This window comes from Balaenoptera physalus, assembly GCF_965194825.1.
Source record: "Balaenoptera physalus genome assembly, chromosome: 19".
Classification (NCBI taxonomy): Eukaryota; Metazoa; Chordata; class Mammalia; order Artiodactyla; family Balaenopteridae; genus Balaenoptera; species Balaenoptera physalus.
In genome coordinates this window covers 65,846,926-65,870,909 of record NC_138900.1, presented here as the reverse complement: position 1 = coordinate 65,870,909, position 23,984 = coordinate 65,846,926, and the positions used below count along the sequence as shown (strand labels likewise).

Below are 23,984 nucleotides of genomic sequence, written 5' to 3'. Positions count from 1 at the left end.
CCTTAAAGCTCTCTTGCTTGATTTCACACCAGGGAAGGCTGTTGTAGAGTCCACCTGAATTGGGGGTACAGACTCTAAAGAACCTGTGTAAGAAAATATGGATGCAGTCTAGCTATAAGAGGCTTCCAACTCTGACATTGAAGGACAGGTGGGGTGCAGATAGCCAGACGTGAAAAAAGAACAGCAATAGTGATGGAGAAAAATTGTCTCTATGTATCATAGGGCTGTTCATGTGTTCATTCATTCATTCACTCATCCATCTATCATCCATCCATCATCCTTCCTCCCTCCCTCCCTCGCTCCCTTCCTCCCTCCCTTCCTTCCTGCCTTCCATCCACCCATCATCCATCCATCCATCCTTCCTTTCTCCCACCCATTCATCGACATGGCTCACTTCCTCACTGCTTTAGGTTTATACTCAAAGATCACCTTCTCAGAAAGCCCTTCTCAGTCCACTCTAGAATTTTAAACTCTAGTGACCCCCCAATTTCATATGTTCCTCCTCAGTTTTTCTTTTTAAGTTGAAGTATTGTTGACTTAAAATATTATATTAGTTTCAAGTGTACACTGTAGTGATTCAATATTTTTATACATTACACACCATATAAAGTTATTACAGTATTTTTGACTATATCCCCTGTCCTGTACATTACATCCCTGTGACTTACCTATTTTATAACTGGTAGTTTGTACCTCTTAGTTCCCTTCACCTTTTTCGCTCATCCCCCTACTCCCCTCCCATCTGGCAACCACTGGTTTGTTCTCTGTATCTGTGAGTCTGTTTCTATTTTGTTATATTTGCTCATTTGTTTTACTTTTTAGTTTTCACATATAAGTGAAAACATCCAGTATTTGCCTTTCTCTATCTGACTTATTTCACCTAGCACAGTACCCTCCAGGTTCATCCATGTCGTTGCAAAAGGCAAGATTTCATTCTTTTTTATGGTCGCATACTATTCCTATGTCTCTCTCTTTATATCTATCTGTCTATATCACCTCTTCTTTATCCATTCATCTGTCAATGGATACTTAGGTTGTTTCCATAACTTGGCTATTATAAAGAATGCTAAAATGAACATTGGTGTGCGTATATCTTTTTGAATTAGTGTTTTCATATTCTTCAGATAAATACCCAGAAGTGGAATTGTTGGATTATATGGTAGTTCTATTTTTAGTTTTTTGAGAAGCCTCCACTGTTTTCCATAGTGGCTGCACCAAGTTACACTCCCACCAACAGTGCACAGGGGTTCCCTTTTCTCTACATCCTCACCAACACTTATTGTTTCTTGTCTTTTTTATATATACATATAAATTTACTTATTTATTTTTGGCTGCGTTGGGTCTTCATTGATGCGCGCGGGCTTCCTCTAGTTGCGGCGAGTGGGGGCTACTCTTCGTTGCAGTGCACAGGCTTCTCATTGCGGTGTCTTCTCTTGTTGCGGAGCACATGCTCTAGGGCATGCAGGCTTCAGTAGTTGTGGCTCATGGGCTCTAGAGCGCAGGCTCAGTAGTTGTGGTGCATGGGATTAGTTGCTCCATGGCACGTGGGATCTTCCCGGACCAGGGCTTGAACCCGTGTCTCCTGTATTGGCAGGCGGATTCTTAACCACTACGCCACAAGGGAAGCCCTCTTATCTTTTTGATAATAGCCATTCTGACAGGTGTGAGATGTTATCTGATTGTGGTTTTGATTTGCATTTCCCTGATGATTAGTGATGTTGAACATCTTTTCATGTGCCTGTTGGCCATTGGTACGTCTTCTTTGGAAAAATGCCTGTTAAGTTCCTTTGCCTATTTTTCAAATTGGATTTTTTGGTTGTTTGATACTGTTTGGATGAGTTCTTTATATATTTTGGATATTAATCCTTTATCAGACATATCATTTGTAAATATCTTCTCCCATTCAGTCAGTGGCCTTTTCATTTTGTTGATGGTTTCCTTTGCTGTGTAAAAGCTTTTTAGTTTAATGTGATCCCACTTGCTTATTTTTGCTCTTGTTGCCCTTGCCTGAGGAGACAGATCCAAAAAAATATTGCTAAGACCAGTGTCAAAGAGCTTACTGCCCATTTTCTTCTAGGAGTTTTATGGTTTCAGGTCTTACAGTTACGTCTTTAATCCATTTTGAGTTTATTTTTATATACGGTTAAGAAAGTAGTCCAGTTTGATTCTTTCACATGTAGCTGTCCAGTTTTTCCAGCAGCATTTATTGAAGAGGCTGTCTTTTCCCCATTGTATATTCCTGCCTCCTTTGTCATAAATTAATTGAACATATAAGTGTGGGTTCACTACTGGGCCTTCTGTTCTGTTCCATAGATCTGTGTGTCTGTTTTTGTACCAGTACCATGTTGTTTTGATTACTGTAGCTTTGTTAGTTTGAAGTCAGGGAAAGTGATATCTCCAGCTCTGTTCTTCTTTCTCAAGTTTGCTTTGGCAGTTCGGGGTTTTGTTTGTGCATTTTAACTGGCCATGCGTCTGCTCTTTAATATTCTTAGCACTTAGCACTCTGTAGAACATATTTCAGTTATCTCCCTGTTTACTGAATGCATCCAGCCAGAATGAGAGCCTGAGAGCTCAGGACTTAGAACAGCCTGGCACACAGTAGATACTCAAAGTTACTTGTTGTCAAGTCCAATCAAATCTGCCTATTCCATTCATTCACTGAGCACCTGCCATGTGCCTGGCACTGAGCTGAGCCCTGGGGCTGCCGAGGAGATAGGGTGGGCCCTGAGCACACAGAGGAGGGGCAGGGGCATCAGAACTGAGCCCCGGAGGCCGAGCCAAAGGCCGGCAGGTGTGGAAGAGTCTTAGGAGGGCTCCAGGAAAGAGTGACCACCAGCCTGCACACGGGACACTGGTCACCAAGAGGACCTCAAGCAGGTGGGCCTGGCTGGCGAAGATGAAGCTGGCGAGGTGAGCGGAGGCCAGACCCGAGAGCACTGAGCGGGACTCGGACTGACCCTGGGGGCGCTAGGGAGCCCCTGGAGGTTCTCAGGGGCAGGACACGAATGGGTGGAGAAAGCGGTGGTGGGCACTGTGAGCAGGACCTGCCCCTGCGGAGCTCCTGGACCTCGGCTCCCTGCCCGCCCGCCACCTCCGTCTTCAGAAGCAGATGTTGCTCCAGGTGTTCCCGCCTCCTTGGCTGTGCTTGTCCACACGGAGCTGCTTCCAGCCCGGCACATGCCCAGGGCCCCCTTCAGAGGCCTCTCGTTTTCGCCTGCTTCCTGCTTCCGCTGGGCTTCCAAAGGCCTTCTGTCCTCAGTGCAAGCTGCCCAGGGGCTGCCCGACAGCTGGGATGTGGCTGCTGACAGCCAGAGCCAGAATCAAGCCGGCGGTAACGGCCGTATTCACCACGCACGCCTCCTGTGCTAGGACTGTGGCTCTTATTCCCAACGCCGTCCGTTAGGGATAAATGCGATTTTTCCCCCTTTTGAAGATGAGGAGGTTTGGCTCCGAGGAGTTAAGTAACTTCCCCAAGCTCTCCCCTGGTCAGCGGCAGAGGTCGCGTTCCAGCGCAGTGGGGCGGCCCTGACACGCCCCTGACCATTGCGCCAAGTTGCCTCCTCCGCTTGATGGGGACTTGGGCCTGGCTCGTCACTCAGCAGACACATGGCGCTGGGAGCGGATGGAACGCTGCCGACGTCCTGCGGGACTGGATGGGACTTCTCTTGCCCCGCCCACCCCCCACGGCAGAGGAAGTGCGTCCCAGCTCAGCGACGGGGCTACTGCGGGGATGGGAAGGTTGGCACAGAGGCCTGCGCTTGGGAGGAGTATTCTGTGCCTGCCCAGGCCTCCCATGCACATTACCCCCGGCTCGGCTGGTCAGAGGCCTCCCATACCGTCATCTCTGCTTACGACGGGAAGCACCCAGCTTTGTGTGTTTGGAGGAAGGGCATATATCACAGAAGTTTCTGTGGAGGCAGCTGCGCTAAAGCTGCAGCCACCAGGTTGGCACTTCCCTTCTGCTCGGAGCTGGGTGAGGCAAGTCGTGCCGGTGACCCTGCAGTTAGTTGGTCTGTCAATGTCCTGGGGCTGCTGTAGCAAAGACACAAACTGGGGGGCTTAAAGCAACAGACGATTATTGCCCCACAGCCCTGGAGGCCGGAAGTCTGAAATCAAGGTGTCACAGGGCGGTGCTCCCACTGGAAGCTCTAAGGGAGGATGCTTCCTGCCTCTCCCAGCCCCAGGTGGCCCTTGGTTTGGGGCCACTTCACTCCATCTCTGCCTCTGTCACCACGACTCCCCTCTGTGTGTGTCTCAGATCTCCTTCTTCTTATAAGGACACCTGTCATAATGGATTTAGGGGTCATCCTAATCCAGCTTGACTTCATTTTTCCTAATTACATCTGCAAAAGCCCTATTTTCAAATAAGGTCACATCCACAGAGACCAGTCTTAGGACTTGGCCGAATTTTTTTTTGAGACGGGGTTTCTCCCACTGGCGTTGTCTTGGTGAAGCTCTGGGCAGAGTGGGCGCCAAGGGCCCTACTGGGGTTCCGCAGTCCTTGAGGCTCTTCTCCTTACCGAGTGGACCCAGACCGTCGGCTCCCCCTTCATGGACGCGCGCACTCCCTGTCTCTAAGATGAGGAAGTTGAACCAGGCTCAGGGTTATGTCCCTGGATGTCCATCCCAATCCCTCAGAGAGCGTTTGAAAAGTGCAAATGGCTGGGCCCCACATACTCCATCTCTACTGAGTCAGAAAGCCCTGCAGCTCGGGAGGAGTGGGACTGATCATGCGTCCATAAGAGTGTGAGTTCCGCAGGCGATTTCAAAGCATCCAGTCTAGAGATCACTGTTGGAAAACTTCCGGTGCAAGTCTTCTCCAGGAATGTTTTCAAGCTTGGGCATTCTGGAATTCTGTGGGATGTACATGTCTCCCACAGAGCAGGCAGTTAGTGTAAGTCTCGAGCCTGGGAACTGGTTCCAGGACTGTGCAGTACCCTTAATCAAAACTCTTTAGAGAAACACTGAAATTTCAGTAGGAAACACATATCGAACACAACATCAAGGAATTTTTAATGTGACCAGAAAGTCAAAATTTGCTTTAAATTTCAGTCATTTTGGGGCAGAGACCATTGGCAAGATGTTAGATGTATTTCTTAACACGGTGTGAATATTGTGCTAATATTTTTTTCGGTGTTTTGGCTGAGGTCTTCTTTATGGTGATGGTCCCCACATAGGATGTACAAGTGATGTCACTAAGGCTCCCTCAAGTATGAATAACATTGGACCCTGCAGCAAAATGACAGTAATTGACCCCAAATATACTGATAATGAAAAAGTATATTTTTAATTTTTCTGAAAATTTGGCGTTTGTTCATTATAGCTATCTTGATGTCACAATAATATTTAAGTATTTAATCGCTTATTCTAAAGAGAGCAACACCTGAGATTGGGGCCATCGAGAAGAACCACCTCTGATGAGCCGTCAGGCAGATGGTGTCCCAATGCCTTGCGCTGCCACTCGGCTGGGCCCCCAGGCTGGCTCTCCAGTCTCCTTCAGCGCCCCTCCCACCCGACATCTGTTTTAGCTCCACCACTGATCTGTCTTTCCCGAGTCAGGCCCTCGTGATGGATTGTACCACGTGTCTACCCGTCAGTCACCAGGCAGCCGGTGGGCTCACACAGGGGGACTCCAACTGGGTCATCTTAAGGCTCCAAGTAATTTACCATGTCTGGCCCTCTTCTCTGTTAATACCGAGTGGAAAAACAGTTTGCAGTGGGGTCAGTCGCTTACTGGGCCCCTCAGCGGACATCTGAGTGAGTCCATTTAATGGAGAAGGCCTCTCGATGCACGTTTAGATTCCATGCCTGTTACCCCTGCATCATCATCATCGTGACGTTTACTTTATTAAGTAGAAGAATATTCATTTCTCATACCTTATCTTAGCATCATTCGTGGGTTTATATTAACAATATGGTGCCACCCCATTCGCTATAGACTGAATTCTGTCCCCCTCCCCAGATTCATATGTTGAAGCCCTTACCTCCAACGTGGTGGTGCTTGGAGATGGGGCCTTTGGGAAGGAATTAGAATTAGAGAGGTCATGAGGGCAGGGCTCTCTTGATGGGATTAGTGTCCTTGTAAGAAGAGGAAGAGACACAGGGAGAAGGCGGCCATCCACGTGCCAGGAGAAGGGCTCTCACAGAACCTGCCCATGCTGCCACCCTGATAGTGGCCTTCCTGGGCTCTAGAATCGTAAAAAGATAAATGTCTGTTGTTTAAACCACCGGTCTCTGGTGTTTTGTTGCAGCAGCCCAAGCAGACTAAGACACTGTTCTTTAAAATAAAACTCAGTCGAGTATGTGAGCTGTTGTTCTCATTCTCGCTACCCAGCAGTGTCAGCAGGGGAGCTGATAAAGCACAGCATCTGGTCCCCTTCCGAAGGTTCTGATGTACCTAATCTTACGCAGGGCCCAGGAGGCACTGGCATGTTTGCAGACTGCCCCAAGTGATTTCAGTGCGCGTTCAGAGCAGAGAGCATTGAGCCCTTCTGTGTGGGTGCTTGTTATGTATGTACGTCCCTGCATCCACCTCTCCTTCTTTGGATAACATCCCTGAGTTTTAGACTCACCCAGGCTCAGCCGGTCATTTCACCCCATCCAGCCTGCTTGGTTCAAGGGCGGATGAATGACTGGGGCAGCCCAGCTGGAAGATGCCTGGAGACCATGCAGGGAGCGTAGGCTGAAGGAGGGCACTTCCTCTCTCCTGCTGGACTAGAATCTGGACAGATGTGGCCACCCTGTGAGGCTGGAACAGGCCTGAGCATGGATGCAAAATTGAGGTGCTGACAAATGGAGAGAGAAAACCGCATTCGTGCTGACATTGTTTCCGCAGGGGTCCAGGTGTATGTGAAGTGGCTGTACCCCAGCGTTGTTCAGTTATGTGAACCAATTAATTCTTTGCTTTTCTTAGGGCATTTCGAGGTTGGTTTTTCTATCACTTGTAATGGCTTCCTAACAGATACATCCTTTTTTATAGAAAAAAAAAGGAGGTTCAGAGAGGTTAATTAACTTTCCCAAGTTCATATTAAAAAAATTCACAGCATTTCAACAAAAGAACACAGATACCAACCATTGAAGGGGGACAAGATATAGGGCTGGTAAACCCTGGCTCTGCTGTTCACTGACTTGGGTTGGGGGCCTCTTTGACCCTCAGTGTCCTCATCACCAACAGAGCAATCAATATTATGCCTGCTTGTAGAATTTTCATGTGGAGTACGTGGGTTGCAGCAGTCATATTTTATCATCAGATTCTAAGCTTCTTGAGGGCAGAGAAAAATGCCTTTCCTTCTCTACATGACCATCGTGTCTGGCTGCATGGAAAGATGCCTTAATATTTGTTGAGTCAGTGAGCGTAGGAAAGTACTAACCCAGTGCAGCATGTCGTGAGTTCTCAGGTTTATTAATGCATAGCATTGAAATTAATTCATCTTCCAATGATGGATTTTCAGACAAGGGAAACGGGAGGACGTACTGAAAAGGACACAGGCTCTAGAGTCAGATGACATCCAGCTTAATCTATACTCTGCCTTTGGCCAACTTAAATACTCTCTTAGTTTTCCTCATAAGTAAAATGGGTTTGTAGCCCCTACCTTGGAAAGCAGGTAAGAGCTTCAAAGTAGATCACATATAGTAAGTACTTCATAAATAGTACCTATTTGTTAAATAAAGTTTCCAGGCACAGGGCTTCATAAACCGGAGGGTCAAAATCAAATATTAGTTTTTGTCCTTAGCAACAGTAACCATTTTTGTTGTTCGTGCCAGTGGCAAGGCATTTTTTTGCACCGTGTATGTGTGCATGTAATATGTGGAGAAATGGCCCTCCCCCTGAAAAAAGACATCACATCAAGTCCCTAGAACCTGTGGTGCAGTCTGGAAATGGAGACAAGGTCAGTTTCTGGAGACATTGTTTAAATCCTGGAGCAAGCCATGCCTGAAACCCTTAAACTACTCTTGGGCTGTTCTGTTATATAAGCCAGTAAGTTCCTTTTACAAAAGAACAGATGAGAATGTTATCATTGCTCACAACACACGGCAAGACAGATCCCAGAGCACAGGCTGGGGGCTCACTCACCTCTTCGTCTCCCACTGTGCTAACGCCTATGGTTGCCGTAGCTTGCACCTGGCCCTCCTCTGTGGAATCTTGACCACCCTGGTGGTGCGCCCAGATTAGAATCAGCAGCAAAGCCCCTCTTGGCAAGACCGTCCCCTGGAGCCTGTGGTTGGGGGGCGGCACAGGCATTGGCTTCCAATCAGATAAAGTGCCAGTGGGTGCAGATGCCGCCCCCTTCACAGGGCACGGTGGGTTAGGTTTCACAGGCCGGACACATTTATAACAGCACAGTCTCTGTGCAGAGTGGAGGGAGGGCAGGCAAGGGCTGGCGGGAGATTTATCACCTTAATAGTAGCTCTGACAGGCCTTGGAGTGAGATGTCATGGGTCCATGGGGGGTGCGAGTGGGGACGGGCCAGGAACTGATCAGAAACATAAATATGGGGAGAGCAGCTGTGGGACAACTGGGCCCAGCTCTGTGCAGCCGCGAGCTGCCCTCGGAAATGATAGAGCTGATGTGTCTCAAGGCACCAGGAGAAGCGTGTTGTTCATATTAGTGTGTTTAATTCCCCAGCAACCGTAAGCGATAGGTGCTGCTCTCATGCCTCTTTTACAGATGAAGGAACTGAGGCACAGAGAGGTTAAGTGACTTGCCCCAGGCCACCCAGCTAGAAAGTGGCAGAGCTGGGACTAGAGCATGGGTCTGTCTCATTCTGAGCTATTCTTGAATCGACCACAGGAAGATGCCCATCACTTGGTCAAGTGTGTCCCATCACTGTCTGCAACAGACCAGCACCAGCAGCCTTGACTTTCCTGGGCAGTATCAGCTGGGGAACTTGTGCGTCTGTGGAGTTGGACAGGCCTGGGTTTGAATACTTCCCCATCCCCCTACCCCTACTAGGCTGTGCGACATTGAGTAAGTGAATTTGCCTCTCTGAATCTTAGACCATACTCCCACGCCCCATTTAAGGTTGTGAGGCTAAAACCCAAAGAACACAGAATACTAGTTTGGAAAACTGGTACACGGAGCTCAGCTCTGAGCTCAGCCGTGGGTGCTTGTCTTCCACCGTGCAGGCTTGAGAGCAGTGGTCCCCGACCCGGCTTTGCAAAGAAAGCCTGTTGCCGAGGACGTGGCACGAACTAGGAGGAGTAGAGCTTAGTTGCAAGCTGCCTGTGCCAGCAGGTGACCATGGGCATCTCACTCCTGCTTTGGAGCCTCAGTTTCCCCACATCTCATGGGCTAGGGCAGCAGTTCACGTGTTCCACATTGGAATCACCCAGCCTCCCCTTACACACCCTGCTTTACTTGATCGGGGTGGGACAGGACTTTTGATGTATTATTTTAAATTAGGGGTGGAATTGTGTCCCCCCAAATGATGTTGAAGTCCTGCCCCCCCCAGTACCTGTGAATGCAACCTTACTGGAAAAAGGGTTGTCATCAGCAGATGAAGGTCAAGTTAAGACTGAGTTAAGATTAGAGTGGGCCTAATCTTGTGACTGGTGTCCTTATAAAAGGGACATTTTGACACAGAGACACTCACAGCCATGTGAGGATGAAGGCAGAGATAAGAGTGATGCAGTTACAAACCATGGAGCCCAAAGATCGCCAGCAAACCACCCAGAGCTGGGCCTCCTCACAGACCCCAGAAGAAATCAGCCCTGCTGACATGACACCCTGATCTCGAACTGCGGGCCTCCAGACTGTGGGAGAGGACATTGTTTAAGACACCCGGCTTGTGGTCCTTTGTTATGGCCGCCCCAGGACACTCACACACCAGGTGGTTCGAATGTGCTGGCTTATTGGAAACAGAAAACAGCCGAGCTTCCTCCTCACTCGTAAACGTTCACATCCCTGGGGCTCTTTCTTGGAGATGATGGGGTTCTAGAGCACTCCCGGGACAGAGATAAATTCTGACAGAAGACAGGTCTTTTGGGGGGTGACCCTCTGGAAGGTCCAGGTGAAGGGAAGGGCCTCGATCTTCGGGGCAGACAGGTGGGCGTGGGAAAGGTCACTGCGGGCTTCACCTCGCAGCGGATGCCGTGGCCGCCTGCTGATAACCACCATAAGGGGACACAGGGGCCAGGAGGTAATATTGGTGCAAAACACTCAGATAAGGGAAGCAAACAGGGCCTGGCTATCATTCCTGGCAGACCATCAAAGCCCGTCACCCACCAAGGTAGCGGGTGTTCCGGGAACCCGTCCTGGTTTGCAGCTGGTCACACGGCCCAAACACAGTCCTCTTGCCACCCTCCTTTGCACCCACTATCCACGGCTGCTGGACATGGAAGGGGTGTGGAGGGTCCCGAGAGAGTAGCTGCAGACACGGAGGGGGCGTCGGGCGTAGAGCTGGGAGGCACGGGGGGGCCTCTGGGGTCGAGAACCGAGGGTAGGAGGTGCTGGTCCACACACACCAGCTCATTCTATCACTGGTCCTGCTTCAGGGCTGAGAAGTCTGTGCGTCAGAGGGCAGGCTACCCGCCGGGCCACAGGGCTGGGTGGTCACAGACAAGGATGAGAGCATGGGCCCTTGGGACCCAGTGGTGATGACGGGGGTATCTAGGAGCACCCAGGGTTTGCTGGGTGCCAGGCTCTGGGCAAGTGGCTTCCTTCTCGCCCCACCGGAGACCAGGAAAGCACTCTTATCCCCACCAAGGTCTGAGGGCCAGCTTGGGTCTGGGGGGGACCAGGAGCCCTGTGCTGTGCCAGACGGTGCTGACCATCCCCCAGGACAGGGGTTCTAATGGGTGATTGCACCCCACAGCGGACACTGGCGATGTCTGCAGACAGTGTTGGTTGTTGTAACTGGGGGAGGGGGTGCTACTGGCATTTACTGTGGGGGCCAGAGGTGCTGCTCAACACCCCACAATGCACAGGACGGTCCCCCACAAAGACTCATCCGTCCCCAAATGTCAACGGTGCTGAGGTGGGAAAGCCCTGTTCTTGGCCCAACTTCCCATAAGATGCTCCGAGATGAGGCTGTTGATTGGTTGTTTCAGGTGGAGACGGTTTGTGCTGTCCTGTTCCTTACGGGGCACAAGGACATAGGTGTACAATTCTGCGTGATTCCCGAGTGGCTGAGTGTGGTCTGTGGGGATCTCCCATTTAACCTCTCATTGCACAGATGAGGTGCCAGGGCCAGAAGCAGGATTCGAGCTTTGCCCAAAGCTGACTCACAGGCCACGCCCCCACCTGCTCCGAGGCTTCCCTCAGTTCCCTGCTTATTCCTCCTTGGACTCTACTGTCCACTCACAATCCAGAGTGACCCCCTTGAAGGCAAATCCAACTCTATCGCTTATTGCTGGACACATTCCGGCAGCTTCTGTGCACAGTTAGGGAAAATTACAAAACCCTCCCTGGGGCTCCTCAGCCCCTGTATGATCCTGCCTCACCGTCCCCCTGACCCCTTGGCCTCCCTGCTGCTCTGCCAAGTGCAGTCCTACCACAGGGCCTTTGCACGGCGCTGCCCTCTGCCTGCAAAAGCCCCCGGCCATTTTCAGGACTTACTTCTTACCTCTGCAGCTTGGTCATCATCAAGACTTCCAGTGAACACTGTGTCTAAAGAGGCACTCTTGTTCCTTCATTCTCTAGCCTCACCCCGATGTGTTTTTCTTTGTGGTATTTATCACCACATTATGTATTTATTTATCCATTTATTCTCATGTTTGTCTACGGCCTGTTTCCCCCACCGGCCTGTAAACTCAGAGAAGGCCGGGCCTCGGTTGGCTGTGGTTCATGCTGCATCCTCAGCTCTCTGAGCACAGAGGATGGTGGCAGGACCAAGGTCTCCTGAGGGTGCAGACCTGAGGCCACAGTGCATGCCCCTCCCCACCCCCCGCCACCTGCCAGCTCAGTTCTTCCCAGGAACAGCCCTGGGAGGTGATGGGCCTTTGTGCACTTGCTCAGAAGAAAGGAGAAAACTCACTGTAGCCGGATGAATGGTGCCCCCCGCCCCCCAGAAAAGATACATCCGTGTCCTCATCCTCAGAACCTGTGGATGTGACCTTATTTAGAAATGGCATCTTTGCAGGTGTGATTAAACTAAGCATCTTGAGATGAGGTCATCCTGGATTGCCTGGCCAGGCCCTGAATCCAGTGACGAGTTTCTTATATGAGACACAGAAGAGACACACGCAGGGAGAGGGCATGTGAAGACGGAGGTAGAGGCTGGAGGGAAGCGGCCACAAGCCAAGGGCGTCTGGAGCCCCAGGAGCTGGAAGAGGCAGGAAGGACCCTCCCAAGGTCCTCTGGAGGGATCCTGGCCCTGCCCACACCCTGATATCAGACTTCTGGCTTCCAGGACTGGGAAACAATAAATTTCTATTGTGGCAGTTTCTTGCAGCGGCCCTAGGAAACTCGTACCTCACCTAGTAGATGCTCAGAAGTCTGACTGTTTCTTTCAGTTGTCCTGTAATCCATGAGGTGCACAAGCTAGGTGGAATATTGGCTCCCAGCCTAGTGTCTGCGAGAAATGAGGGAGTTGCTGAGAAATCAGCCAGCGTCACATTCCTGCAGTGGAGGGCAGGGAGAGTTGAGGGGTTGAGATGGGGAGCAGATTTCCTTGTAATCAAATCCAGAAGTTGCCTGTAAACCTTATTCCAAGAGACCCCCCGGGTCCGGAGCGTGGGCAGCGCAGTGGTGGATTTGATTCCTTCAAGCAGGCAGATTCCTGGGGCCTGGCCATCCGGTGATTCCGGCCGAGGACCGTGGGGAAAGTTCCAAGCATGTCACTGAAGCAGCGTTGTCTCCCTGGGGCCAGGGTGAGCAGCTGACTGCCGTCATTCTCACTGATCACCTTGGCAATGGGGGCCCCTGGGGACAGAGCGGGCCGGGGGCTCTGAGGGAAGGGCTGGGACCTGCTCCTTGTTAATCCACTGGGAGGAATCGGGAAAGGGAAGGCGACCACGAATCTGCTTCCCAACTGTGACTGTGACCATCCGGGCGGGTGTCCCATGAAACCGTGGGCCAGAATCCCAAGATCCAGCATCGCTGCGCTGGGTAGGGTGGATGGACGCTGGAACAGGCCCTGGGTTGGTCCTCACTGCACAGTGCTGACGCCCTGGGGGCTTGGGCGTGTCCTCTGTCCTCCCTGAGCCCCATTGCCTCCGTCTATGTGGGGGAGGGTACAGTGAAGATCACAGCAGAGTGCACAAGAGCCTGGGGTCAGGCCTGGGTTTGAGTCAGGCTCCGCCACACACTGTGACTCTGGGTGGCTCTGAGGAGGTCCCCGACTGCCCCAAGCCGCAGTTAACTTGCTAGTAAGATCGTAGTAGGGCCTGCCGATAGGCTCATTGTGAGATTCAAAGAGAAAATGTATATCCAGTGTAGCCAGAAAAAAAGGAAAGACTTTTTATCACCCACATCACAGGAGTATGAGTGTGAAATGTTTTGAGTTCTAAATAGTCGTTACTGCTAACAGCTGTGTGACCTTGGCTACCTTACTTACCCTCTCTGGTTTTCCATTTCCCTTTTCTGAAAAATGATTGTTAAAGGACCCAACTCACAGGCTGGTCTCAAGGATGAAATGAGATTTCGACCTAGCACAGTGCTCGGCACCCGGGCGATGGCTCGTACCCGTCATATGTCGCGACGGTGGTGCTGTGCCCCTAGTCACCGTGGCCTTCTCTGCGTGTGGCCTGTGCGGTCTGTGCATGACCAGGCTCCCAGGGAGGGGGCTGGGAAGACTCCCTCGTCAGCGTCTCGTCTCTCCCACTATTATTTGTCTCCCTCCACTGAAGCCCAGGCTGCCCCCACGAAGCTTACGTTACAAGGAGGAAGGTGCATGAGTAGTTAGCAAACAAGCAGCTAAAATAACTTCACATAGTGCTGATGGGTGAGCATGCCAGCTGCCTCGCTGTGTCCTAACCCTGCAAAGTCAGGCTAAGTCCTGCACACCCGTTACCTCTTCTAACATTCCCCCAATAGCCTTAGGAAGTGGGCAGTAGTATCATCCACCATTTCACTTACAGGGAAACCGGGATACAGAGAGGTCAAGTCACCTACCCAAGGTCACATAGCAGAGGCAGGAGTTGAACTAGGGCAGCGTGGTTTCAGAGCCCTGTCTTCTAATCACCTTGCTGTGTTGCGGTGTGCGTGAGTGTGTGTGTATGTGTGTGTGCGACTGTGTGCACACATGCCTGTGTGTGTGCACAGCTGTGCGTGCAAGTGCCCATGCAGACCCGTGTGTGTGCACATACACATGGCTGTAATGTTGGGGGCACGTCTTTAGAGTGTGCTACTGGAGGAGGCTTGTTGGAGGAGGTGGCATTGGCTAAAACGAAATGAGACAAACAGTGTAAGACATAGGGAAAGTCCCAGGCTGAGGACTGGTGAGTGCAAAGGCCCTGGGGAATCAGCCAATGGACTTTCCAGAGCCAGGAGTCGGTGGTGCCCCCCTAACCCCGTGTGCCCGTGTGGAAGCCCCCTCCTTCTCCGTCTCCCTGCCCCACGTGTAGACACCCCACCTGGCCAGGTGCTCTGTCAGCAGCGTTCCCAGACGCATTCCTCTCGGGCTCTCCCCTCTCCACCCTGTGTGTCCCTGGTTCCCGCCAGGCCGTGTGGGCCTCCCCTCTGGGCAAGCAGTGCTGGGCAGGAGCCTCTCTCCACCTGGCTGCCAGGCCCCCGAGGGCTCTCTGACTGTCTGTCAGGAGCCGATGCCCCGGCTTCTGGACAGCCACTGAGGGACTGATGTGTTTTACATCCCTGCTCCTTCTCCAAACTCTGAATATGAGACGCGTTTTTCAAATTCTTTGACAGAATGCTTTTTACAGGGCTGAGGGGCTGGTATCTTCCCTGCGTCCTGGCTGGCTGGGCTGCCATGAAGTCTCAGTGGGAGGAAGTGGGCTGGGGGCAGCTCCCGTTTTCTCCTGGAGCCTGTGGGGGAGCTGGGAGGTGGGGTAGCTGTGGTCCCAGGGCCCCTGTGGCCTCAGGAAACCGCGCTAGCTATCTTGAGTCTCTCGGAAGGAGACTTGAAGCTCTGGAGTGGGACCTGGGGCCAGGGGCTGGGGGCTGCGGAGCAGAGCTGGCCTGGCGGACCTGCCCTTGGGGGCTCCAGTCCAGCTGGGGGAGATACACTCGTGTTACACACCGTGGAAAACCGTGACTGCCTGCGGGAGCCCCTGAGATGCCACCTGAGCTCTTTCTGGGTGGGCGGCCTGCCCTGGAAAGGAGGTGGGCTGACGTGTGCAGGAGCAGGCTTGGGTGGGGGGCGGGATGTGTGCGAGGACGAAAATACGTTTGTGCGAATGGAGGCCAAAGCAGAGCGGGACTAGCCCCACCTCTACCTTCTGTGTTTAAACTCCCCGCGGACGCTGTCACACGCATGCTTGGTTGGCAAAGAGTCACTGAACTGTACACTTACAATGGGTGTGCTTTTCCCTGTGTATATATTCAGTGCAAAGGTCAAAAAGCGTTTGTCACCCAAAACATCGGGAACCACACCAACATGTTAAAAATGTGTGTTGTTTCTGGGTGTTGGGATTCCGCAGAATTCGCCTGCTCCCCCCACCCCCGGCAACGGTTTCTCAGCTGTGTTCCTATAGTCTATGTTTGTTTGTTTTACAATGAATATATGGTATGTTAAGTGTTTAAAGATGCCCACCTCGCCTGGGGAAAGTTTGTCTGCCTGTCACACCTTGTGTCCAGTTGTGACTTCTTATCAGAGCATGGGATTAGCATCCCTGGATGCAGGGTCTTCCATCAAATGCAGACAAACACCCTGATCTCAGTCGCGTTCTGCAGCTGGGCCTGGTGGGCCTTCCCAAAACAGTCTTGGGGAAGGAGAAGCTGAGGGAGAAGGCAGGCTGGTGTCATTAGTCCGGGAAGCCCCTCAGTGCAGAGGCGGGGACGGGCGTTATCTCTGGCCGGGCCCTTTCCTTTGGAACTCAAGATCAGCTACTGGGTCTGTCACCCGTTCATTCATTCATTCAGCAAATATTGGTTGCACATCTGCTAAGGGCCAGGCCCTGTTCCAGGTGTTGGGGGTACAGAATCAAGTCCTGTTCTCGGGGGAGCTGTAGCTGAGTGCATGTGTGGGTAGACGTTCTGAAACATGGGGAGCAGTAAGTTCTGTGAACACCAACAGCCTGAGTAAGGGGTGGAGAGAGATGGGATGTTCTTTTAGCCACACAGGGCGGCAAGATGAAGTTAGAGCAGAAACGTCAGTGAGGGAGAAGGAACGGGCAAGCCGGGGCCCTGGGGGAGCATGTGCTCAGCCAGGCAGCTAGCATGGCCGGAGTGGAGGGGGCCATGGGAGTGTAGTCAGAGAGAGGCCCAGGTGGCAGGGCTGGGCTGGGCAGACCAGGTGGTCTTGGTAAGGGCTCTGGTTTTCTTCTGAGTGAGATGGAGGCCACTGGGCCATGCAGAATGTCCCTGTGTGGCAGTTGCACACACAGCTGCGCACACCACACCTTGGAGAGGTGGGCCCGTGACCTTCCCCTTGAACCTGGGTGGGCTGGTGACTGAGCAACAGGATGCAGTGGAAGTGATGCTCCGTGTCTCCCAAGGCTGTGGGCCAACAAAGGCTGTGCAACCATCGCCTTGTTTGTGGAAACATTTGCTCTTGGAGCCCTGACGGCCGTGTACAAAGTCCAGCCGACCTGAGGCTGCCATGCTGTCAGGGAGCTCGAGTCGTGCACGGAGTCCACACGCTGACATTCCATCAACAGTCCCAGCGGGCTTCCTCTTCCCAGTTGTCCCAGGCCAGTTGCCAGGTGTGTGACTAAAGAAGCTTCCAGAAGATTCAAGTCCTTGGACATCCGCATTCCCTCACCTCACCTCAGCCATTTGAATCTTCCCAGCTGAGGCCCCCAAAGGTGTGCATCAAAGAAGAGCCGTTTCTGCTGTGTTCTAAGCAAATTCCTGACCTGCAGAATCCAGGCGCATAATAAAATCGTTGTTTTGTGGCCCTAGGTTTTGGAGTGGCTTGTGACGCCTGGGTTTAATGGTGATCGAGGCTTGCTGTCTCATCTCATGCCGAGGCTTCGGGTGCTCCCTCCGGGCCCGGTGCCGTGCTGAGCTGAGCATTTCTGATCTATGACCTTGCTTAACCTTCACAGCTCCCCTGGGGAGTAGGCACTGTTACCCCAGTTCAGACAGAGAGAGAAACAGGCCTGTGACAGTCAAGTGGCCGGCTGAGGGTCACACGCCAGCATGAAAATAGTGAACTTGCCCAAGACCTGGGTCTCGACTGCTGCCCCCTCAGCAACTCTGTGTCCTCATGGCTTTGTTTGCCTCCCTGCGGCTGGACATATCTCCTCCAGTCGCCTTCTCTGGCTTGTTCAGCCAAACTCTGGATTTAGAAAGGACCGTCATCCCATCCATCTCGTTGCTGCATTGCACAGAAGAGGAAACTCAGGCTCAGAGACATGGGACATGGGACATGCTCAGGGAAGCGGGGGCGCAGCCAGGACCATAAGCCACCCCTTCGGATTACAGGTCCCAGGCCACTGCTGACGCATTAGCTCTGTCTCTGAAAATGGCTAAGGGTTATACATGTGCCTAAGCTGTGAGTCCGCAGGCTCAGAGTGAGATGCCTGTGACTTTGCTTCGGTCCCCAACTTTGAGGTTCTTAAAGGTACATACTTTCTTATTTAACCTGATTCCTTGAATAACTGAGTTTCTGACATCTTCACAATGAGGATGACGATAGCAGTGAGGATAAAAGGGAAGACGAGAGCTCTCGTGGGCTCTTTCTAAGGGAGCCACGAGGTCCCGATTCTCACCTTTAAGGAACTAGCATGGAGAGTGTGAAAGGCTCATCGTGGACAAAGCAGGTCCTGCACTAGCTTTCAACTAACTGGCCCTGCTCTTTGGAGCAAGATTTGAATTCACAGAACAGGATGACCAGAAAGGATGGGGCCCAGGTCTGTGGTCTAACTCTTTTCTCTGTTGCAGGGGACCACTTGGACCCCTGGCTCCCATGGCCCACCCACCCAATCTCTTCATTTATGCCACCTGAAGCTTGCCATATGTTTCCAGATTGTTCAGTGGAAGAACAAGTATTGAACCCAATGAGAGCAAACCCCAGAATTCTAAGCTGTACTGTGTTTAACTTGGGTAGTTTATTTTGGCTTGTGGGTTCCACAGTGTGGACCCTCTCCCCTCTCCTTCCTCCCAAGTGGTTTTGTTATTGGCGGAAAAAGCGGAATCAGACAAACCTGGTCTGAATCCGAGCTCTGGTAGTCACGGCTGTGCCCTTGGACACCTTACTCTAGGTCTCTGAGTCTCCTCTCTAGAGGGGAGTTGTGATAACACCTAACTCATGAGATGGCGGGGAGGACAGAAGGGGAATGCACGTGAAAATTCCTGACGCCCGCTGGACTCAGGCGTGGCTTCCTTGTTTTCCTCCTTAGAAGCTTTTATGGATTCAGGTAGAGACATGGGCTGCTGTCTCCCTCCCTACATCGTCACCGTCTGCAGAATCACACAGCCCCCCGCCTCAGTGTTATCACCCTTCCCACAGCCCTGGCACTCGGCGCTTTCCTGAGATGCAGCTGAGAAGGCAAGTCAGAGTCCCTCAAGGCTCTTGCTAAGGGAGACTCAGCTGGGACATGAGTCTCTTGCCAGCGGTTTGTCGGCACTGGATGCCCTCTCCCCGGGAAGCATGATGGGGCTCAGCCTTGCAGGTCTGTTCCAGTCAGCTGTCGCTGCGTAACAAACCATCCCAAAGCTGTGGCTCACCAGTCCAGGGGTTACCTGGGCCCAGGCAGGAGGTTCTCACTCAGGCTGTCTCACACAGCTGCCAGTAGATGGGCTCATCTCAGAGGCTTCTTTTCTCCTAGGAGCTGGGCTGGGAGGACTCACACAGCTGGGCCTTGGGGCAGCTGGAGCTCCTCGGGCGTCTCTCTCCCTACGTGGTTCCTCCAGGGTGATGCCTTAGGGCATCCAGACTTCTACGTGCTTCGCGTGCCTGACTCACTGGTCCACTGTGTGATGATCACATGGAAAAGAATTCTGGGTAGAAGGAATAGCAGTTGCAAAGCCTCTGAGCTGGGAAGTGTTGCTTCAGTTTCCCTCTCTGACATGGGAATGGTACTTCCTCGTGGACGATGCTGTTGGGTGAATCGAGTGAGATGAAGCAGGTGAAGTGTGGGCACACCATTGCTCAGGGATTGGGGAACTCCCTCGCCACAAAAGGCACACTTTCCAGGGACTCTGGGAGGCTGCTCCAGAGGAGAGTTGTACACGGAGGGAAGCCCGATCTGCACACAGCTCACCATCACTGATGCCCTGTGCCAACTCAGAGGCCCGGGTCAGACTGGAATCTAGACATGGGGACATCTGTCACCATGGGGGGGCATTTCTTCTGCCCCTTAATGCCAAAATTATGAATGGCTCCACTGTGCTTTGCCGACAGCGAAAACAGCCCTCCACATGGTGCCCGTCAATAACGATGTATTTTTAGCAGCAGCCTGCACTGGGGAAGCTGAAAACCTGCACTTGAAAGCACAGGCATGGCCTTGCAGCTGCCTAGACAGGGACTCAGGGCCCTGGGTTTGGGGGCGGGTCCGAGGGGAGGCGAATGAGCTGGAGGTCAGAGGACAGGTCACATTTGTTTCTCAGGGTGGGACACCGGGCCCGATACCTGGGTGGCCTCTCTTTAAAAGGCAGGAGGCTGAGCTGTGACCCTGGTGCCTCTGTCCCCATCCAGCCCTTGCCCACCCGGTGCCCAGCCTGTGACCGCAAAGCCCACAAGGTGAACTTGTGGACCTGGCTGCTGGCTGACGAGGCTCGGGCTCTCACAGAGGCCTGGCCCACAAGTCCTGAGAGCACCTGGCCCCGTACTGTACACTGGGGGATGGGGAGCGGGGCTATCTGGTCTCGCATTTGCTGCTTCTGGTCTGGGGGCTTCATGAGGGCTGTGACTGCAAAGGGGGATATGGCCCCAGGACAGGGGTCCCGTAAGAGCCATTCCTCCCTCCAAGTAGGACGAGGAAGCATCTAGAACCGGTGGACGGGAGGGACCAAGAAGCTGTCCCACCCACATGCCAGGGAGACAGGGCGGCAGGGTCTACACACTCACTCCTCCCAAATACCTCTTTGCTTCTTGCTTCATTGGCAGGAAACTTAGAGGAGATAATCAACGTTACACTTCTTAAATCAAAACAACTATAATTTTTCTATAAAAAATGATAGATGCTCATTAAATATTTTCTAAATAATATAGAACAATCTAAAGGAAAAACAAAAACAAAGAATTGTTCCCACCCATCAAAGAAAACCATCCTTTAGCCATTTAGTGTTTATGGTTCCAGACCTCTATTTATTTTGATCATTATTTCTTTCACTATTTGTGTGTATTTATTAATAGGCACTAACTGTGATACTAACTTGCTCTCTTTTCTCATCCTTCCGCCTGTACCCAGGCCCATTTCTCCCCTCCCACCTTGGCCCCCCTCAGAATTCCACCGAATCTCCCCAAGTGAGCCATGGACCAGAGGATTCTGGGAGAGGGAGGCGGGCAGTGCGGGGGGGGGGCAGCCGCAGGACAATGGGGTCTTGTTTTCCGTGTGGGCGAAACCCCCCTGGACCCCACTGGCGAGTGTGTTGGTTCCTTGCAGAGTCAGCGTCCTGCCCCAGAGTGAGTGAGAGGCTAATTAAGAGGGCTCGCTCTGGCGTGAGCGCTGGCTGCACATCAGAGGACCCAAGGTGATGACTGTTTTGGTCAGGAAGCTGGGGACATTGTCGTGGGGGAGGACAAGCCAGGGCACAGAGGTGCCGGCTGCGGCCTCCCCCCAGCCCCTGCCCTTTATCAGTTTCCTCCTCCCCCTGGCTGCAAACAAAAGGCTGCCGGTACCTGGGGGCCGGGGAGACACTATGACACAGGATGTTCCCAGCATTTTGGATATTTCCTCTGCCGTCTGATTGATACGTCCTAGAGAAAGCGCTGGGATTCTCCAGGGAGCGCGGGGCTGTAAAAACTCCAAAACACAGTAATAACAAAGCCATAAATCTGGGACTGCCACAGCAGCTCTGGGCTCAGGGCGACCAGCCCAGGCCACACAGTGTGGCCACCAGAGGCCCAGGGACTCAGAAGTGGTCAGAGTCCAAGGGACAGAATGTGGCGGGAGTGATGTTCTCCACGGGTGGTGGTTAGGGCTTGTTTTCATCAGGTGCGTGAGTTCAGCCCGTGAGGCACAAATGGGACCCGGGTAGGCAGTGGACTTGGGGCAGCACTGGGGTGTAGGGCCAAGGGCTCCAGGTTTGGTGCCCAGAAGAGAAGGTCTGGATCTTATCTCTGTTCTCAGTCAGACAAGCGAGTTGCTTGACTTTCCTCCTCATAAAATGGGGCTAATGATGACACCCGCTTATGGGGTTTTCTTGTGAGGGTAAAAAGAGCCGATGTCTGTTAGGCATGGAGGGTGATACCATGGAGACGGCCTGCACTCACTGCATATCCGCACCCCCTCCCACCCGTTCTTCTCATGAGCACTGTGTCCCTTCCACAAACAGCAGCCACTCCAGGTGTTTTACAGAGAGGATTTAATATGGGGGTGTGGATTTGTAGGTGGTGGTTGAGTGGAGACATCAAGTAGGGACAGTGAGGTGCCACCTGGATTAGCAAGAGCAGAAAGTCACCAGCACTCCCTGGGCTGGAGGAACAAAGGAGGGAATGGTGGCATGGAACCCAGGAGCCAGGGCTACCTGGTGCGAGCTGGCACCTTCGTGGTCCTGTCTGCTGGGAACAGGGACTGTGGAGGGAGGGACATTCCCACAGGAGAGGAGCAGAGAGAGAGAGAGAGAGAAGGAGAAATACTCCAGCTTTTCCCTCCTCTTGCCCTGCCCAGCTGCACCAGTGTCTCCCATTGGCTGAGCTTACCCAGGAGTCTGAGAGCAAGGGAGCCTGGGAAATGTAGTTCCCTGAGATACAAAGCAGTGAGAAGTGGGAGGGGGCTGTCCTGACCAGCACAGACCAAAGGTCAGGTAGCTAATGATGGGGTTCTGGGGAGAGATTTCCTGGCCTTGCATCTCAGGTCCCCACTTCTTGGCTGAGTGACCTTGAGTGAGTTATATAACATCTTTTGGCCTTGATGTCCTCATCCACAAACAAGGGATGGTGAAAATCTTTAATGTATTGGGTTGTTATGGAGAGCAAACGTGATGGCATACATGAAGCCATCAGCACACCCTCAATAAACATCAGCCAGCACATATTTCAGAAAACTGGGTTCAAGCAGAGATCAGACCAAGGCCTGAATTCACCAGCAAACATTGTCCAACTCTCAGCATGGACCTGGTACATCTGGGCTTGGGCCCCTTTTCAAAGAAACAGGTATAACAACCACTTTCTTGGGAAGGAATCACTCATAAAAGCTCACCACATCCTCTGCCAAGAATGACATAAGCTCCATGTTGAAGGTGGGAAGGAAACAGGTTGAGGGCATCTCCCCTGTCACCCACATTCTTCAGGGGTTAGAAAACCATTAGCTGTTACCACAATGGACACATTCAGCAATGGCCACCGGTCATCGGAAATGTGGGCATAGCCCTGCTTCTCATTTCCCTGTTCAGGGATCTAAACGTTCCTGACACCCTGGCGCAGCCTGTTGGCGTGCTTCTCATCCTGGTTGAGTACACACTGAGCTCACAAGTGGGAAGAAAATGTTCCGTTTCTGGATGGGGGCCTCTGAAGTGACTTCTTCACTTCCTGGGCAGGTCTTGAAGGAGGCCATGGAGTAATTCTCACCGTGCCCTGGCTGAAGCCAGTGGGGATCTCTGTTGCAGAGATGGGGAGAGGTGGTGTTGCTGAAATCCGCCCACCTGTTCCAGATTGCATGGAGGACCCCCAGGGATCAGATCATGTGAGGCACTGGCTCTTCTCTGGGCTTCCTGCCTTTGTCATGCCACTGACAGAGTGGGCTAGCTAAACCGAACGTGCTGGGGAACTGGGGAAAGCCAGATTTCAGGTGTGTTTTGGATTGCTTCTCAACTAGCTCTAAGCTGAGCTGCGGTGTCTGACGTGAGATAAAGCCTTTGTCTCAGCAAAGCATCCACAGAGGAGGTGATGATGGTGATGTGATGATGATGATAATAATGATGGTGGTGATAGTGATAGTCATGATGACGGTGGTGATGGTGGGGATGATGTTGATTGTGATGATGATGGGGGTGGTGGTGGTGATGTTGGTGTTTGTGGTGGTGGCGATAGCTATCATTTTTAGAGTGCTGTCAGCCAGGCACTGTGCTAAGTGCCATATACATTCCATTTAATCCTCCCAAGAGCCCAGTGAGCCAGATGAAGAAACTGAGGCTCAGAGGAGTGAAGTAACCTGCCTGTGGTCACATCACTGATAGGTAGCCGGGTACAGTTGTAGCAGGTCTGTCTTGTGCCAAAGCCCACGTGCACCTGTACTACCTGCTGGCCCCATGCCAGGCACAGTGCAAGACCTTGGGGATGCTGTGATCACTAAGATGCGGGAAAACGAGACCTGGAACTCGAGGTCCCGGCGCAGTGAAATGAGACTTGCTAAAGAGCAGACTCTACCGTCCCGTCAAAGCCACCAGGGCTGCCAGATTCTGGGGACCAACCCCACCCAAGAGTGGAGAGCATAGACCGCCGTCTTGGGAGGAGGTGGGAGGGTGGAGGCACCCCTTCCCCCAACGTTTCCTCACACGTTATCAGAGAGTGGCTGGGGGATCAGTGGAGGCCGGGGGCCCGCAGGGAAAGGGGAGGAAAAGACAGCAGTGTGGATGTGTGTTGAGAGCTGCGTTTGCTGGCCTGGAACGCGCCGACAAAGAAACATGGAGTCCTGACTGCCAGCCCGGGAGGTGTGTGCACAGACCTGCGTGACATGGGCTTTGGGACTCAGGATTCCAGAACCTTCTCTCCCAGGACTTCGGACAAGAGAACGCAGCCTCGGTTTCCTTGTCTGTACCCAGGGACTGGTGGAGTAACTCCTCCTAGAGCTATCGCAGGCGTGAACGAACCAGCGCC

General features: G+C 52.4%; 2 protein-coding genes across 14 annotated transcripts in view; both read left to right on the top strand.

The window, feature by feature from the left end:
• Positions 1-23,984, top strand: part of LOC309648402 (uncharacterized protein C16orf95 homolog) — a 487,317-nt gene that overhangs the window by 251,316 nt on the left and 212,017 nt on the right. The gene's annotated exons all lie outside the window — the stretch shown is intronic.
• MTHFSD (methenyltetrahydrofolate synthetase domain containing) overlaps positions 12,244-23,984 on the top strand; it is a 305,628-nt gene continuing 293,887 nt past the window's right edge. Inside the window, exon 1 of the mRNA XM_082436932.1 lies at positions 12,244-12,247. The gene's annotated coding sequence lies outside the window, so the exon portion shown is untranslated. The remainder of the gene's footprint in view (positions 12,248-23,984) is intronic.